Source organism: Pelophylax lessonae, assembly GCF_965119305.1.
Source record: "Pelophylax lessonae genome assembly, chromosome: 5".
Taxonomy (NCBI): domain Eukaryota; kingdom Metazoa; phylum Chordata; class Amphibia; order Anura; family Ranidae; genus Pelophylax; species Pelophylax lessonae.
In genome coordinates, this window is record NC_138772.1 from 241,573,411 (window position 1) to 241,593,339 (window position 19,929).

The following is a 19,929-nucleotide window of genomic DNA, read 5'->3' on the forward strand; positions in this document are numbered from 1 at the left end:
TCTCAATGGCCAGGCCGTTAAAGCCAGCGATTGTAAAGCAAGATGGAAGATCGGTCCGTGAGACAGCAGATCCTCCTTGAGAGGAAGTCTCCAAGGAGCGTCCGCGACCAGCCTCACCAAGACGGCGTACCAGGCTCGACGAGTTCAGTCCGGAGTTACCAGGATAACTGGAATTCCCTCCACCTCTATCCTGCGAAGAAGTTTCGGAAGTAACTTGAGAGGATGGAAGGCATACAGTAGCTGATACTGTCCCCACGGGGTGACCAGCGCGTCTGCTGCGTCCGCTAGAGGATCTCGGGAGCGGGCTACAAACCTCCGCACCTTCCTGTTGAGCCGAGATGCCAACAGATCCACATCCGGGGTGCCCCAATGAAGGCACTGCTGGTGAAATACCTCTGGATGAAGGGACCATTCCCCTTGATCCAGAATCTGACGGCTGAGATAGTCTGCCTGCCAATTTTCCACCCCCGGAATGAATACCGCAGAGGGAGTCTGTCATGGTTCTCGCCTTGGCTTTAAGACAGTCAGGCGTGGTCGCCGTTAAGTACCTTACATGGGATTTGAACCTGTGTACTTTGACATTCTGTCCTGTTAACCTGCCTCTGAGCCACACTTCAGCTCATATAGATCCAGTCTTGTTAATCTGGTATTCCCTTCAGCACTAGGGGGCTGAACTTCACCTGAGTGTGCTCTCGTCTATCAATGTCCACCTGAAGCTAATTGCTCAATTAAGCAAGCTATAAAACACTGTCTCTCACTGAGAGCATGGTCAGTTCATTGCTGATCCTTCCTTGTTCCTGTGTTGCTGATCTATGTTCCAGACCTTGTTCCTGTTGACAGACATTGTTCCTGTTTCCCAAGCGTGTGTTCCAGACTGACTCCGGCTTCCATCCTTACCTTGTTGTTCCTGTGATCCTTATCCGGACTCCTGTCTTCCAGTGACTTCTGTTATTCCTGGACTTCCCTTTCCATTGCATTCCTGCCGGTCCTGCCTATTGGAGCACCTACTCTGCCAAGCCCCCGTGCACAAATTCACAGGCCAGGTGTCTTTCTTACCTGGTCACACTGGACTGTGGATATCTGCAAGGGTGAGCGTACATCTCTGCGTTACAGACTCCGACAAAGGTAAGCCTTGTGACAGAGTCGGAACAAACCGTTCCGCACAATGAAGAATGCTGGCCACTTCTATGGCCGCCAGGGCACTCTTGGTGCCCCCTTGGTGATTGACATAAGCTACAGCCGTGGCATTGTCCGACTGGATCCGAACCGGGCTGCCCTGGAGCTGCTCGGTCCAGTAAATCAGACAAAGTCTGATCGCTCTCAGTTCCAACACATTTATCGGAAACCTGGATTCTATCGGAAGGAGTGACTGACTTCCTGTAGCAGAGAGAGAGAGAGAGGATATACCCTCTGGGACTGCCCCTAAGGAGTGGCCAGAACGTTTTCCTTCTGCCTAGTGTCCTACTCCTGTAGAGGGCAGTATAACCCAAGTTGATATAAATCAAGAGGACTGCCTCTGTCAATGAGCGACAGAGAAATGTGTTTACACTTAGCGGGTGAAGAAAAAAATTGGTCAGTGTCCCCCCAAAGAAAAATATCCCACTCTTCAGTCACGCTTTATTCAGGTCATCAGTTTTCAGCAGCACCTATATTTGTGAGAAACTATTCTCTAAGATGAAGCACACGAAGGGCAAAATTGGAACCAAAATAGCTGATGAGCATCTTGAGAATACATTGAGATTTGCTTCTACATCCATTAAGTCCCAGTTCACACTGGTGCAATTCGGGAAACCATGTAAATCAGTGCAGGATCCCACATGACACCAGAATCGCACAATGGTTCACACTGAGATCTGCAAATCGCTGGGGGTGTGGATGTAAAGTTAATGACACCCCCTAGATTGGTTTGCAGATCGCAGTGCGAACTGTAAAATGGTTCAGGATTCCAGTGCAAACCAAAAAAAGGGTCCTGCACCATTTTGGTGCGAATGGGATGCGATTTCATTATACATTTTGTATGGCTGAAATTGCATTGTACAGACATCGCATGTGGACTGCACAGCAATGCAGGGCGAATCACATGCGATGTCTGGCATTGCACAAGTGTGAACCGGCACCCAGATATTGAGGAGTTTGATAATCAAAAACATTGCCAAATATGGCACTCGTTTTAGGTTGTCCACTTTTACTTTGAAAAAGAAAAAAAAAAGTTTTTATTACTCAGATACAGTTAAAGAGGTTGTAAACCCAAATGTTTTTTTTTTTTTTTCTTTTCAACCTGAAAGAGAAACACATAATGAGCTAGCTCATTATGAAATACTTACCTTAGAACGAGCCCCCGCCGTGCCGCCCGCTTACCTCTATGACGGGCGACATGTTCCGATCTTCCGGGATCGCGGCATCCGGCCATCTGATTGGCCGGAGCCGACGGTCACGGCACGGGGCTCTGAAGGAACGGCACCAGCGGCCGTTACTTCAGAGCGCATGCGCCAGTGATGTCACTGGCTGCATGTAAGGTAAAATATCTCCTAAACGGTACATGTTTAGGATATATTTACAGTACCTATAGGTAAGCCTTATCATAGGCTTACCTATAGGTACAACTTGCAGAGGAGGGTTTACTTCCTCCTTAAGTGCATTATCTAGATCAATTATTTACATTATCCATCTCAAATCCAGAAACCCCACTACCACCAATGCAGTGTTCAAAAAAAATATGTGCAGAGCAGCGACTTCACCATGTGACATAATAGTAAGAATAAACGTAAAAAACAAATGCCGAGCTTGTGCAAAAATAAAGATAGTTAAAATAAACATTCAAATACTGAAAATAATAAAAAAAATGCCACGTGAATGGAGGTAATGAAGGAAGGGACTCCTTAAAGGGTCATTGAAAAAGTTTAAACACAGTCTGTGAAAAAAACTCCTTCAGAGAAAACCGGGGTGCTTACTGGATTCTATTGACCCTCTAACTCTAGAGAGGTCAATCAGGCAGAAGTCATAACCATTTAGGGGAAATTCCAGACATAGATAAGTTCTTATAGGGAATGATCACCACTGCCATACCTGCCAACTGTCCCGTTTTTCCCGGGACAATCCCGGCAAATAGGAGCCTGTCCCGGGTAATTTACATTGTCCCTGTTAATCAGGGACAATATAAATCATTTAAAAAAAAAAAAAAAAAAAGTTTTTTTTTTTTCTTATTTTGTGCCACACAGTGTCGCTCTCACCCCAGCTAGGAGTTGTAGTTCTGGCAGCAGGTTGTCTCTCTCTCTGTGCCCGCTCACTCTTCCCGTCTGTCGCAAATTTAACGTGTCACCGAAGGCAGGGTGTCAGCATGGTGCACTTTCCAAAATCCGCCAGCAGGGGGAGGCAGAGCACCTTCCGACAAGCTGGAGGCCTCACACTCCATTAATTACTACTATCAATAATGTTTTTTTATACACCTGTTAATTGATACATATATTAGAGTTTTCTAGCTCTAGATAAATGTGTGTACATATCCGTGTATGTATGTATGTATGTATGTATGTATGTATGTATGTATGTATGTATGTATGTATGTATGTATATGTATATATATATATATATATATATATCTCAAAAAAATTAAAACAGACCTCAATCCTCAATGGGAAAAATCTCATGCTGGATATCTATACTGGTATGGACTTGGTATGTGTTAGGATCTATACTGGTATGGACTAAGTAATGTGTAGGATGGTATGGACTGGGTAATGTGTTAGGATCTATACTGGTATGGACTGGGTAATGTGTTAGGATCTATACTGGTATGGACTGGGTACTGTGTTAGGATCTATACTGGTATGGACTGGGTAATGTGTTAGGAAGGAAAGGATGCTACATTGTTTTATGTAAATTATCACCCTACAGAGGGCTGAATTCAAAGACAGGTGAATAAAGTGTGAAATGTGCTCAGGTGTGACCATACAAAAAATGTAATATGTAAATATAAATAAAGTGCAAGGTGTAAATAAGTACAATAAAACCTAATTATACCAGATAGTATAATCATGCTTATTTACACCTTGCACTTTATTTACATTTGTCCAGCATAGCTGGACATCCGATCTGTCCCCGTCTCACACAGTCACCTCCCCCCCACACGTCAGTAAGCACCAGGCATACATTAACCCCTCCCTCTCCAATAAAATTAACCCCTTCCCTGCCAGTGTCATTTTTACAGTAACAGTGCATATTTATAGCACTGATTACTGCAGTAATGTCACTGGTACCCTCAAAAGTGTCAAAAATGTCAGTCAAGGGTCCGATCTGTCCGCCGCAATGTCGCAGTCCCGCAAAAAAAAAAAAAAAAAAAAAACGCAGATCGCCGCCATTACTCGTTAAAAAAAAACACCAAAAATGACAGAAATCTTTACCTTTGTTAGTAAACGCAATAACTTTTGCGCAAACCAATCAAAATAAGCTTATTGCAATTTTTTTTACCAAACATGGGTAGCAGAAAACAAATTGGCCAAAAAATTTAAAAAAAAATTGGTTTTTACATCTTTTTTGGGGGGAATTTCATATAAAAAAAATGTTAAAAATATTGTTATTTTTTCAAAATAAACGCACTTTTTTTGTTTATAGCACAAAAAGTAAAAATCGCACAGGTGATCAAATACCACCAAAAAGAAAACTCTGTTTGTGGGAAAAAAAAGGATGTAAATTTCGTTTGGGTATGGCGTCGCACGACCGCGCAATTGTCAGTTAAAGTCGCACAGCGCCGAATCGCAAAAAGTGGCCCAAAAGCAAGACAGCAAAATGCTCTAGTGGTAAAGTGGTTAATTATGCGGAGTGGGCGGAGCTTCAGGGAAGTGGGTGTGCTAAGTAATTGATAGCTGCGCTGCAAAGTGTCCCTGGAAAATTTTTTCAAATGTTGGCAACTATGCACTCATCTCCCAGTCACACCAGATAACGTGGATCAGAATATAGAAGTGAAAAGACGATCATGACAAAAGACATGTTTTGTCATAAACCGACCCCGGTGGACATAAACAGGACACCATTCAGCCTCTCTTATGGAGCAGTTATTACTCCATAAGGCTCCATTCACAACGGAGTATCATTTTCAGGTGTTTTTTTGCAGGTGTTTAGAGGCTGGCATTGACATTTAACAAATACACTTGTAATCTGCCAAAAAAAAGCTCATATACTTTTTTGAGCTTCAGGCGACAAAAACGCCCATATGAGAAAAGGGGCTATTGAAATGAATGGGATTTTGCTTGTTGGGCGTTTTGAGAACAGAGATGAGCGTTTTACGAGCTGAAAAACGTTCAGTTGTGAACAGGGCCTAACTGACATAAGTGATACTTCAGTTGTGTTTTTTTATTTAGTTAATAACAAACCTGTTATACTTACCTGCCCTATGTAGTGGTTTTACAGAGAGCAGCCTAGATTCTCCTCTTCTCTGCTAGACATGGACATGCGGCCCAGGTCGCCCCCCCCCCCCCATCCCTTTTCTTTTCATTGGCTGAAAGGAGCCAATGGCGCTGTGCTGCTGTATCAGCCAATGAGGGGAGTCCTGGGCAACCCAGACACTCCTGCAACATTGTTAGATGTAGATGAACCTCAGGTAAGTATTAGGGGCGCTGCTACACACAGAAGGCTTTTTATTTTAATGCATAGAATGCATTAACATTAAAAAAAATGTTCTGACTTTACTACCAATTTAATGGAAATGGCTGAGAGGCAAAGTGTTAACAGGCTGCAAAGCGATTCATGTGTGGCAAAAAAAAAAAAAACTGGGATTTTTGACTTACCGTAAAATCCTTTTCTCTTAGGTTCATTGACGGACACAGTCCTCTGATGCATATCAGTAGGGTTATACTGCCCCCTACAGGAGTAGGACACTAGGCAGAAAGTCTGAGTTATTACCTGATAACTCCCTTTCCAGGAATCCTCCAGGACGGTCACATGAGAGATGGCTCCACCTCCTACAGGAAACACAAGCACAGTTAGTTTTAAAAAGGCCGCCCATCAGACTGCCCCTCAGTTGTTAAAAGATGAACTGGACAGCTTAGGCGAATAGCCCCACATATTACAGATATAGTCGATCAACCCATAGGGCGGGGGTCCACCATCCTGGAGGATTCCTGGAAAGGGAGTTATCAGGTAATAACTCAGACTTTCCCAAGTCATCCTCCAGGACGGTCACATGAGACCCCAACGATACGTACCTAGGGTCGGACTACTGCCTGGAGAACTTTGCGACCGAAGGATAGATCCTGGGCGGAGACCAGGTCGACCCTGTAGTGTTTGGCGAATGTCAGCTCGCTGGCCCAGGTGGCTGCTTTGCAGATTTGATCCGCTGAGGCTCCAGCCTTTTCTGCCCAAGACGAGGATATGGCTCGAGTGGAGTGAGCCTTGATGCCTGCCGGTAAACTCTGGTTTTGAGCGGTATAGGCTGCAACGATGGTCATTCTGATCCATCTAGCTATGAAGGACTTTGAGGCAGCTTTACCCCTCTGAGTGCCTCCGAAAAGAATGAATAAGCTGGATGAATTCCTGACCTCTTTGGTGACTTCTAGGTAATGTACAATGCACCTCCTGACATCCAGCGTGGCAAAAGCTTCCTCCCCCGGGGAGGTTAGGTTTTGGCAAAATGAAGGAAGAATCACTTCTTGAGAACGATGAAATGCAGAGGACACCTTCGGAAGGAAGAGAGGGTCTATCCTGAGGATTACCTTGTCTGGAAAGATCGTCAAAAAGGGTTACTTGATGGAAAGGGCCTGTAGGTCACTCACCCTCCTAGTGGAGGTGATTGCAGCCAGAAAGATCGTTTTCAAGGTAAGGTTCTTCAAATTACAGTCCGTGATAGGCTCAAACGGGGCTTTGGTGAGTGCCTGTAATACCAGTGCTAGGTCCCAGGGGGCCACGCTGAGGTTCTTGCTGGGCCTGGATCTTTCAATGGATCTGAAGAACCACTTCAGAGGATCTTCGCCTATGGGTCTTTCCAAGAAAATTGACAGAGCTGCTGCCTGCACTTTGAGTGTGCTTATCGCAAGACCTTTGTCAACGCCGTCTAGAAAGAAATCCAACATAGTGCTGATGTCACTTAGGTTCCTGTTATTGGGTTCCATTTTTGATTTGTATGTTTTCCATACCTCGTTATAAATTTTCCTGGTCACAGGTTTCCTGCTTTGGAGCAGGACCTTCCGTGACCCTGGTGGACATGCCTTTGTTCAGAAGAATGTTCCGTTCAGGATCCAGGCTGCTAACTTTAGCATCTGGCTGTGAGGGTGATGTGCCCCCACCTTGTGCCAGAAGGTCGCTCTGAGCCGGCAGGATCCAGGGATCTTCTTCCGCCATTTTCTGTAGTGGGGTGAACCATGCCCGTTTCGGCCAGAAAGGTGCTATTAGAATTACCCTTGCCCTTTCCAGGCGGATTTTCCTGATTGTTCTGGGGCTCAATTGAATTGGTGGAAAAGCATATGCCAGATTGAACCTCCAGGGGAACCCCAGGGCGTCTATACCCAGTGCGTTCTTTTCTTTGTTTAGCGAGAAAAATGTTTCCGTTTTTTTGTTGGTTTTCGGTGGCAAAAAGGTCTACTTCCGGGGTCCCCCACTTCTGTACCAGCGTATTGAAGATTTGATGATTCAGTTCCCATTCTGCTGGGTCCAGGCTCTTCCGGCTCAGGAGGTCCGCCAGCACGTTTGTTGACCCTTTTATGTGTATCGCCGAGAGGGATAGTAAGTTTGCTTCTGCCCCTGTCAGAATGTCGTAGGCTATCCTCATCAGGTGTTTTGAGCGTGTGCCACCCTGGTGGTTGATGTAGGAGACCGTCGCGATGTTGTCCGACAGGACTTGGACGTGTTTTCCTATTGTTTCTCCCTGAAACCCATTCAGGGACTTTCTGACAGCCGCTAGTTCTCTCATGTTTGAGGATATCTCCTCCCCAGATTGGCACCAAGTGCCTTGCCTTACTTGGTGTCCTATGTGTGCCCCCCATCCGAAGAGGCTCGCATCCGTTGTTATTCTGACTTGGATGGTGGGCATCCAGAGTCTTCCCTGGGAAAGGGAGTCTTCTTTTAGCCACCAAGTCAGCGACTTCTTTATGGCTGATGGGATTGAGATCAGTCTGTCCAGCGAAGCGGTCTTCCCATCCCAGTGGCTCAGGAGGTGACCCTGGAGAGGCCTCATGTGTAGCTGAGCCCACTGTACCGCTGGGGTGGCTGCCGACATGAGGCCCAGGACCACCATGGTATCCCTTCTTGAGATTCTGTGTAGTTCCATTAGGCGCCTCGTAGCCTCCCTGAGCTTCGTTATCTTGCCCTCTGGGAGCAGGATTCTTTGTGACACCGTATTTACCTGGTATCCTAAGAATACTATCTCCTGTGGGGGGATTTTGTTGGACTTCTGGGCGTTGATCACCCACCCCAGTGAGGTGAGGAAATCCTCTGTCGTCTGAAGATTCTTCAATACTTCCGACTTTGATTGGCCGTAAATCAGAAAATCGTCCAGGTAGGGAATTATTCGTACCCCTCTTACCCGGAGGTCCTGGCCTACCTCTTGGTGAAGATCCTGGGTGCTGAGGTGATTCCGAAGGGGAGCGCCTGGAATTGGAACAGGTGTACCTTTGACCCTGTGCGGGTAGCAAACCTTAAGAATTTTTGATGTCTTGGGTGAATTGGAACATGCAAATATGCATCTTGTAGGTCCAAAGTCACCATAAATGCTTCTTTCGGGAGCAGAGTTCTCACCGAGAAGATTGATTCCATCTTGAACCTCCTGTACCTCACCCGATGATTGAGGTCTTTGAGGTTTAAAATAAGGCAGTGTTTTCCCGATGGTTTCAGTCTGAGAGACTCTGGAGAAGAAACTTGACAGATGATGCGAGAAACCTGACAGATGATGCGAAAAAGTTATCTCCTTTATCACCTTTTCTTGTAGGAGGTTCAAGATGGATGCTTCCCAGGCTTTCTTTGCTGGAGCTGCTCTCGGTAGGGATGTCATCCGAAATTTGTGAGGGGGACATGCTATAAATTCTATTTTGTAACCCTCTCTGATGATCTGTAGTATGAAAGGGTTTGTACAAAATTTCTCCCATTGTGGGACAAAGAATCGCAGCTTTCCCCCCCACAGGCCCTCTGGCGTCACTGGGGTTTGCTGATGTTGCTGCTGGTATTGGAAAAAGGGGCATTAGGTCTTCCCTTGTTCTTGTTGAACGCCCACTTTCTCTTTTGAATTGGGTGTCTCCCGTTGGGCGGCGAAAAAGTTTCCTTTGTCTTTCCCTCCTTTTGGAGGGGAATCCTTTGGATTTGTCTGCCAATCTCTCTAGGACTTTATCCAATTCTGGCCCGAATAGTAGTTTTCCGTCGAAGGGAATGCTACACAGTTTGTTTCTGGAAGCATAGTCCCCTTCTCATGTTTTGAGCCAGAGAGCTCTTCTGGCCGAGTTTATTAAGCCGGTGGTTCGGGCTGATATCCGCACCGCTTCAGCGGCCGCATCTGCCATGTAAGCAACCCCTTTCTCAATCAAGAGGAGGGAATCCTGTGCCTCTTCAGTGCCTGGAACCTTTTCCAACTGACCTCTTAGTTGCTCTAACCAGAAGGACACATTCCTGGCCACACAGGTGTTTGCCATGTTTGGTTGAAACGATGCTGCTCCTGCCTCGTATGACCTCCTGAGCGACACTTCTATCTTTTTGTCCATTGGGTCCTTTAGTTGCCCCATGTCCTCAAACGATAGATCTGATTTCTTCGACACTTTGGCCAGTGACGCGTCTAGCTTGGGGCATTTGGACAGGATGCCCTCTGATTCCTCAAAGGGAAATCTTTTCTTCATTGCCTTTGGGAAAAAGAGCTTGTTCTCTGGGTGTTCCCATTCTTTAAAGCGGAGTTCCACCCTCGTTATACGTTTTTTTATAAAAATACCCCCGGGACAGTCAGGGCTAGCACATTCCACAATGGCTAGCCTCTGATCTGTCCCGGGTTGCACTTACCTTTCAGGAGAAATACTTACCTTGAAATTGTCTTGTCCAGCGCTGCCATCTCAGGTGTGGGCAGCTTGAAGCCAGCGCGATCCTCTTCCGCGTCCTCTTCCTTCTTCTTTGGTCCCACGATGCACTGCACCGGCCCCGACGTCACTTCCGGGTCTCGCGCGTCATCCCTCCACAGCTTCTGGGCATGCCCAGAAGCTGTTTAGAAGGGAATGACGCGCGCGCCCCGGAACTGACGTCGGGGCCGGTGCAGGCGCAATGATTCCTGGGAGCGATGACGTTCAGCTCCCAGGAATCATTGCAAAAGCCAGGAAGTGACGAATCGCCGTGGCCGCCGAGGGGAGGAAGAAGGAAGTAAGGTGAGTATATTTTCTCTAAAAGGTAAGTGAAAAAAAAAAAAAAATTGCGATTATCCATTTGTTTTTCAGGTGACCGGGAGCGAGAAGATGGAGGTAAGTATAAATTTCGGGTGGAACTCCGCTTTAATGATGATTCCCTTCAGGGATTGATGGACCGGGAAGGATCGGGTTTTGGGTACCTGTAGGCCTCTGTACAGCCGGTCTCTTACTGATTTTGGCGCTTCGTTTTCTTGCAGATCCTCTGTAACATAGATCGCCTTCAGGAGTTCTTCCGTTTTCTCAGTTGGGAATAAATGTTTAGTTATTTTCCCTGCTACCTCCCTGTCTTCGTCTTCTGAATCTGAGCTGTCTCCGAACAGGACCTCCCCTTCCTCGTCTTGTGACTTCATGTCTGAAGAGTCTTCCCGTAGATTGGCGACCAATGGATGCTTTATCATCTGAGTGCGGTGTCCGCCTGCTGTGGATGTGGAGGGTTGACCTGCGTTTCTCATCTCCTCTATGGAGGTTTGCAGTGACTTCAGTGTGGATGTGACTTCCTTCTTGAATTCCAGGAAGTCCTCCCCTAGAGGTTTAGATTCCTCATTTACGATCTTTTTGATGCATTTGTGGCACAGCAATTTGTCCGAATCAGTCTGCATTTTTGTCCCGCAGGTGCGGCAGTATTTCCTTTTTGTTTTGACCAGGGGGTCGGTTACTTCTGCTGATTTGGGCTGTGAGTAAACAGAGAGAGAGAGAAAAAAAAAAAGACAAGGAACGATTTTGTCAGTACCGAGCAAAGGGGACTTGCAGGACCTATACACCCCCCCCCCCCCCCCCCAAAGAATTTTTTTTTTTTTTTTTTTTTTTAAGGGGGGGGGTTGCCCAGGGGACACGTCTCACCCTCTTCTCCTTCCCTCCACTTACCATGGATAGGCTGGGGCCAATATCAGCTGCCTCTGGTATAGTGGTCTGGTCCTCCGCCATAAGGACCGCCTGGAGGGAGGGTAGATGCAGCAGCCACGTATAGGTAAGAAAAAACCCCCTTAGCAGTAATCCTGGACGCTTATATGTTTCAATTTCCCGCCAGAATTGCGCCCATTGACATCAATAGAGTTTTCTCACTTCCAAGATGGTCGCCGCCCTACTTCCGGTCCGGCACCATCTTAGTGACGTCATTTCCGCCGTGACAGCGGCGACGCTGGCTGCTGCATACACGCTTGGAAACTCACCCTGGAGCCCCGCGTGTCTGGACCGTCTGGATGGGAAAGGCGTGCGGCTTAGCACGGCCTCCGGCTGGCCGCACAGATCCCTCTGTGGTCTGCTTCCCCTCAGTGAAAACATGAGGTAAGCTTCGCAGAGCTGCTGGGTGCCACTTGCCTCTGTGTGCCCAGCCAGGCATACCCCTTATGAGTAGCCCTCTTGCCCTGTATAGAAAGGAAGGGGAGGGGGGGGTCCACTACTGACACTTCTCCTCCACCCCCCCCCCCAGGGGAGTCCTTCTCCCTCAACCCCGACACTGGTATCTGCATGCCTGATGACCTCATCGGCTGTGTGCAGGTGGGAGGAGGTGTCCCGGGGGGCCTGCCCAGGACAGGGGAAGAAAATAACAAACAGGGGATGAAGACCATGCTTGTGTAAGCAGGACAGGAAACACAAGAAACTGAGGGGCAGCCTTTTAAAACTAACTGTGCTTGTGTTTCCTGAAGGAGGAGGAGCCATCTCTCATGTGACCGTCCTGGATGATGACTTGGGAAAAAAAGTTCTGGCTACGCCTATGGGCAGTCCCGAGGGGGTATACCCTCTCTCTTCCGGCATAGGATGTCACTTTTTTTATCAAAGCAGTGTCGGAGAAAATAATACCAACCCAACTCAAAATAGAGGGGCGGGTACTACGTCCGTCAATGAACTTAAAAGAAAAAGGATTTTACGGAAAGTCAAAAATCCAGTTTTCTCCATCGTTCATTGACGGACGCAGTCCTCTGATGCATATCAGTAACATTTATCAGTTTACATTTCGCTATATATTTACACATTTAATTAGCAGCATCCATGGATGTATTTAACTATTTTGAGACTCGAGTGGTCAAATTAGAAGATATATTCTCAGGAGATAAAAATCGAGGAAAAAATGAAGATTTAAGTGACTTATAAAAAATTAGGTTACTTAATGGATAAAAAAAAAATCAGAGCCTGGTGGGACAGTTTCCCTAGAACAATATATTGCAAATGATCTAGTACCCAGGAGGCTTAGATGGGATATCCCTCCGAGTGATGGGATAACAGGAGATGAAGCAATGAATGATTGGTTTTGTTTTTCAATAGCAAGGGAATTGATCTATTGAGATTCCTGCTAAAGAGGAAACAAACCAAACTGGCCACACTGGAACAATCTATCAAAGAAATTAAAAAGAGAAGATTGAACCTTTTAAAGAATCAGCAGAATGCATTAAACTCTCAGGAGACCTGAAAAAGAAAATGGAAAAAACGGATAGGGAAACACAAGAAAAGAGAAAAAAATTCCTCAGAGATATTGGTGATTTTAGGAACCATGAGGTTTTTAAATGGCAACGCCTCCTTAAGGAGGAAGGCGCAATAGGGTCCCGTGATAGCACCCCTGAGAGAGAAGTCTTGGTGACCCCACCCAGTGCCCCCACACCAAGAGTAACGGGAGGACCAGGGAGGGGATATCAGGGAACCCCGAATCAACATCCAGCACAAATAAGAAGCAACCAGAATTATCAGGCTCCACCGGGTAGAAGACCCTCTAGAGGTCGGGCAAATAGAGGAAGAGGTTTTAACCCAAATTTTAATCCTAATTATAATCCGAATTTTAATTCACATCCCAATTTTTATCCGAATTTTAATCAGAATTTTAACTCAAATCAACAATGGCAGGGGAATCCACAACCGCAGTATCCAAGGCAAGGGAATACTCAACCTCAACAGCAGCTGAGTTTGAGGGGACCTGCGACTCAGAGAGATGATTACTCGGTTAGAGATAGTGGACAGCAAGATACACCATTATTTAATGTTACAACAGAAAATAGGTTTGTACCACTAAGGCAGGGGTGGGGAACCTACGGTTTGGGGGGCCGTATGCGGCCCGCAAAGTCATCTGGTCCGGCCTCCTGTGCAGCTGAGTCTGTGTCTCTCAGCTGATCTGTCAGAACAGAGCCGATGCTTCCTGTATAGTTCCTGCTCCGCTATGACAGTCTGAGTAAGTCACAGGCGGAGTGATATCAAATGCACTCCGCCTGTGACCAATACAGGAAACATCTCTTCCTCCAGCGTGGCGCTGCTACTCTTCTCCTAGCCAGCATTTCCCGCCAGCAGCACACACAGCAGTACCAGCCAGAGCCAGCAGTACCAGCCAGAATCAGCCAGAACCAACCAGAACCAGCAGTACAAGCCAGAGCCAGCAGCACTCACAGCAGTACCAGCCAGAACCAGCAGTACCCACAGCAGAACCAGCCAGAGTTAGCAGTACCCACAACAGTACCAGCCAGCAGAACCTACAGCACAGTACCAGCCAGCAGTACCAGCCTGAGCAAGCAGTACCCACAGCAATACCAGCCAGCAGTACCAGCCTGAGCTAGCAGTACCCGCCTGAGCCAGCAGTACCCACAGCACAGTACCAGCCATCAGTGCCAGCAGTACCAACAGCAGTACCAGCCAGCAGTACCTACAGGTGGTACCAGCCTGAGTCAGCAATACCCACAGCAGTACCAGCCTGAGCCAGCAGTACCCACAGCAGTACCAGCCAGCAGTACCCACTGCACAGTACAAGCCAGCAGTACCAGCCTGAGCCAGCAGTACCCACAGCAGTACCAGCCATCTGTACCCACCAGCAGTACGTACGGTCAATCAGAAAAAATATTTTCTTTCAAAACCTGATAATAGGCCCCCAGTGGTGGAAATGGGACACCATTCCACCCTGAGAAACAAATCGGTTTTCAATCCAGCGAACACAGGAAACCAACACATAGAGGTCTTTTGCAATATGGTGACTGATGACCTGGAAAAGTATAATGTCCGAAAGACACCTAATCCTCAATGGATTAAACAAGGCATCAAGGATCTGGAAAAAGACAAAAAAGTTATAATCAGACCAGCGGATAAAGGGGGAGGATTAGTGGTGATGGATAAGTCCTACTACAAAGGGGAAATGGAAAGACAACTATCAGACACGGAGACCTATCAACTTTTGAATAATAACCCAACATTTGAATATAAACAGGAATTGAAACAGTTAATCAAAGGAGGAGTGAAAAAAGGGATATTAAATAAAAAGGAAGAAATGTACCTTAATCCCTCTGCATGTAGGATACCTTTGATCTATTTTTTACCAAAGATCCATAAGGACTCCACCGGTAGGCCCATTATTAATGGGATAGACTCTGTATGTGCCCGATTAGGACAATACATTGATTTTTTTTCCTTCAGCCGTTGGTTAATTTGACGTGGGCATTTACGAAGGATACCAAACACGTCATCCAAAGTCTAAACCAGCTGAAGGATACAGATGGATGCATATTGGCCACAGCGGACGTAGGGTCCTTATAGACTATTATAAGCCACGAGGAAGCGATAGCATCCACCAAATGGGCCCTATCCGAATCGGATCTGACACCAAAACATAGCAAATTCTTGTTGAGATGTTTGGCGTTTTGTCTCCAGCACAATTACTTCTGGTATGACCACCACTACTATCTCCAGATTAAAGGCGTCGCTATGGGGGCTAGATTTGCCCCCAGCGTCGCCAATATCTTTATGGCCCACTGGGAACAAGAATACATCCTAAAAGAACGTCCGACAGAGCTTATCTGTTACAGAAGATTCATTGATGATCTTTTGATCGTTTGGAAAGGAGATCAAAGATCATTTAACAGATTTAAAGCCAAAATGGATAGAAATAATAAGAATATAAATCTGACATGGAATATTAGTGATGAAAGCACAGTGTTTTTAGACTTAGAAATTTTTAAACACCAAGGACTGCTTTTTACTAGAAATCATTTTAAACCAACAGACAGAAATTCTTATCTCCCAATGGACAGTTGTCATAAGTTGTGGCTCTGTAACATACCTAAGGGACAATTTGTAAGACTACGAAGAAATTGTACCAAAGAGTCAGACTTTGTTGAAGTCCAATCAGAAATGCTGGGGAAGAGAATTTTAGAAAAAAAGGTTATAGGAGTAGAAGATATCCAGACAGCCAGCAAATGGATAGAAATGCCTTAATAGGAGGAAATGGAGTCCAAAGAAGAGAAAACCAAACAAATGATGAATTCAGGATCATTCTCGATTACAATGTGCAATACAAACAGATAGAGAAGATCGTGAGGAGACATTGGAATATCCTGAAAAAAAGACAGGATATTAGGGCCAGTATTACCGGATGCACCGAGATTCGTATATAAAAGGGCACCTATACTAAAAGATCTGATTGGCCCAGGGGCTATAGACCCACCTATTCAGAAGAAAGAGGGACTATTCTCGTTTATCACGGGGTTTCGTGCCTGTGGGAAATGTCCCGCATGTAGACATGCTGTTTCGAACCAGAAAAAGAAGGAATTTAGATCGAATAGCACTAAAAGTATACCCTATAAAAGACCTCATTACATGTGGGACTACAGGAGTGGTCTACATGCTAGAATGCGGATGTGGTCTTCAATACATAGGACGTACCTCCAGAAGTCTAAGTGTGAGGGTAGGAGAACATGTTAAAAACATCAAAAAAGGCTCCATCAATCACAACGTATCCAAACACTTTCGAATGATACATAATCGGGACCCAAGATCCCTCAAATTTTGGGGGATTGAACGGGTAGCCAAACACTGGAGAGGGGGCAATTTCATCAGACAATTGAGCAAACGCGAATCCTATTGGATTTATGAGGCCAAGGTATTGGCCCCTAGAGGTTTGAACATTGAGTTCGACCTGAATTGTTTTATTAGTGATAAATAGTTTCCTTTATCTGTCTTTCCAATGATCTTAATGATTTTAAACATTTTAGAATTATTTTACCTATTGATAAATATAACTAAAAAATTAAAAAAAAAAATGTAATATTTAATATTTTAAATTAATTTTAATTATCCGCACTCAAAATTTATATTTATTTATTTCGGAATTCCAGATAATTAGAAATGGGATAGAATTAGATCATGCTAAATAGATCAAGCACAAATAGGATTATAAACCCAATATGAATGGATTATGGATTTATTGACCTTGAGGGTAATATGTTTTTAATAGTTTTTAATAGATTTATTAATATTAAAGGTGTTTATTAATTTAGGATTATGTATAGATTGAGGGTATAACATTATGGTAGCTTTATTGCTTTTTAATTATGGGTTTAAATGGCTGCTTTTATTGTAATACTGCTTGTATTATATTTGCATTACTGCCTAAGCAAGGAATGGTATTCATCCGGGAGCGGGATGACCACAGGCACCTAATGAAAGCAATTTCATTCATGCATGTGTTTAGTCTGCAGATCGGTCGGTCTATGAGGGCCGCTTTAGGATTGTTGCAGTCTGCAGCTGGGCGCCGGCATATAAAGGGTTACCAGTGCTGGCTAAGCACGGTTATGGCGCTGTACTAGGTGTTTTCCTTCCGCCCGGAGGGGGGGCGGGAATATAACAGTATAATGATTGCTGGCAAAGCCTGGTAATGTCACCACAGTATGTGTCCTCTTCCGCCCTGAGTAGGGCATGGTCACGGCATTACTAGCGCTATATAGGCCTAGGGAAGACGTTTGGCTCCACCCCGCTGACGAAGTTCATTACGTAACGCGTAAGGGGGAGGAGCCTGTGCGTCATCACGCCGATACCCGGAAGAATACAGGCAGATACTTATGTCTATTCACGGAAACCTTACAGGATAATTACATGTCATAGTTGGTGGATTCCCCTACCAGAGAAAACGCAGTCCTGGATCTATTGCTCACTAATGACCCAGACCTAATCTCGGAGGTAGGAGTCCAGGACAACCTGGGCTCTAGCGATCACAGGATGATCACATTTAGTGTAAATAACAATATAACAAGGCAAGTGGGGAATATAAGAACCCTAAACTTCAGAAGGGCAAACTTTCCAAAATTGTACTCATTGATGGAAAGGGTCAACTGGGACCAAACCCTGGGATCCCTGACCACAGAGGAAAAATGGGAATGCTTTAGGAACATATTAAGCAAAGGCATCTTGCAGTGCATTCCTATGGGAAATAAATTTAGAAGAGACAAAGCCAAACCTGGCTGGCTAAACCGTAGCGTCAAAAAACTTATTAGGGGAAAAAAATTGGCCTTCAAGAAGTATAAATCAGAGGGCACAGTATCGGCTTTCGAGCAATACAAGGAGGCAAATAAGAAAAGTAAACAAGAAATCAAGATGGCTAAAATCAACTTTGAGAGACAAATAGCAGAGGATAGTAAAAAAAAAACCCAAAGAAATTCTTTAAATATATCAACAGCAAAAAAACTAGGGCAGAGCATATTGCACACAATTAACAATGATGGGAGGATGGTTACAGAGGACACTGAAAAAGCAACTGTGCTGAATACTTTTTTCTCGTCAGTCTTTACACAGGAAACGGAGGGGTACACTGACCATGACTGTATGGCTAGTAGTAATACACAGGACTTGCCACTATGCCACTATGAAATCTATGAAATCAGGGAAAGGCTGGATAAACTTAACACAAACAAATCACCAGGCCCGGATGTCGTACATCCGAGAGTACTCAAGGAACTCAGTAAAGTTATATCGAGGCCACTGTTCCTGATCTTTGCTGACAGTATTAGGACAGATGTACCAGGGGATTGGAAGAAAGCGAACGTGATTCCAATATTCAAAAAGGGCCAGAGGCATATCCCGGGAAATTATAGGCCTGTCAGTTTGACATCAGTAGTATGTAAACTTCTGGAGGGGATGATAAGGGACTATATCGTAGAGTTTGCTAAAGACAACAACATCATCAGCAGTAATCAGCACGGGTTTACAAATGGGCATTCTTATCAAACCAATCTCTTAACATTCTACGAGGAGGTGAGCTGTGAGCTTGATAGGGGGAGACCAGTGGATGTGGTGTACTTGGATTTCGCTAAGGCGTTTGATACAGTTCCCCACAAGCGCTTAATTTATAAAATAAGGTCTGCAGGTATCGATAGCAGGGTTTGCTCTTGGATACGGAACTGGCTTAAAAGGCGTGTCCAAAGGGTAGTAATAAACAGCGCATACTCAGACTGGTCTGAGGTGGTAAGCGGGGTCCCCCAAGGCTCAGTCTTGGGACCAACCTTGTTCAATTTATTCATAAACATTGAGGTCGGGATCAGTAGTTCGATATCAGTTTTTGCAGATGACACAAAATTGGCCAGGGCAATAACTTCACAGCATGAAGCAGATATCCTACAGAATGACCTGGACAAAAATTACAGAGTGGGCAACGACATGGCAAATTAGGTTTAACGTGGAGAAGTGTAAGGTTTTGTACTTGGGGAATAAAAACATAAAAACACAATACACGTTAGGAGGGGAACCCTTGGGGGAATCAAAAATGGAGAAGGATCTGGGAGTCTTGGTTGATGACAGATTAGGCAACAGCATGCAATGTCAAGCCGCAGCTGCCAAAGCCAGCAGAACATTAGCATGCATAAAGAAAGGGATGCATTCCAGAGATACGACTATAATCCTTCCACTTTATAAAACTCTGGTCCGACCGCATCTGGAGTATTCCGTCCAGTTCTGGTCGCCAGTCCTCAGGAGGGATGTGTTGGAGCTGGAGAGAGTCCAGAGAAGGGCAACTAAACTAATTAGGGGATTGGAGGACCTTGACTATGAAGAGCGTCTACAATCGTTCGATTTATTCTCCCTGGAGAAGAGACATCTGAGGGGGGACATGATAGCAATTTATAAAATATCTTAATGGGGATCCCAGCTTAGAAAAAAAGCTGTTCATTCGAAGGGATTGCATGAGGACTCGAGAGCATACAATGCGATTAGAGGAGAAGCGTTTTAACCTCAGGCAACGCGGGGGGTTCTTTACTATTAGGGCAACAAGATTGTGGAATTCTCTACCACAAGAGGTGGTTTCTGCGGGTAGTATGGTGGCTTTCAAAAGACTCTTAGACTTACATCTCAAGGATCAGAACATTCAGGGGTATGTGAGATGATTAAAGCCACACACACCTACACAGGTTGAACTGGATGGACTATTGTCTTTATTCAACCTCACCTACTATGTAACTATGTTTATGCCTAAATAAACCCATCTTAGCAGAGAGCACTAGATCCTGTGTTTTTTGTATTCCCACATCGATGCTGTTTACACCTGGAGAAAGAAGCAGGAGGTGGCGATAGGAAGACCAGGCTGTGGGAGTATATTATATATATGCGTGTTTTGGCTCTGTGGAGTCTCTCCTTGAGGTGAGCTGCTAGTTTGTCACCAGTCACTGGGAGCACTTTGGAGTGGAGCATGCAGCACCCTTAATCACCATTAATTTGGATGAAGATTTTAGTCACAATTTTTGGATACAACTCTTTGTTATATGATTTTTGGACTATTCATTAATAATTTCTAGTGATTTGCACCACTTGATTGGGACTTATTTTCACTGGATTTATA

At 45.2% G+C, this 19,929-nt stretch overlaps 1 protein-coding gene across 1 annotated transcript in view; it reads right to left on the reverse strand.

The window, feature by feature from the left end:
• Positions 1-19,929, reverse strand: part of TGFBR1 (transforming growth factor beta receptor 1) — a 325,401-nt gene that overhangs the window by 272,488 nt on the left and 32,984 nt on the right. The window lies entirely within an intron of this gene.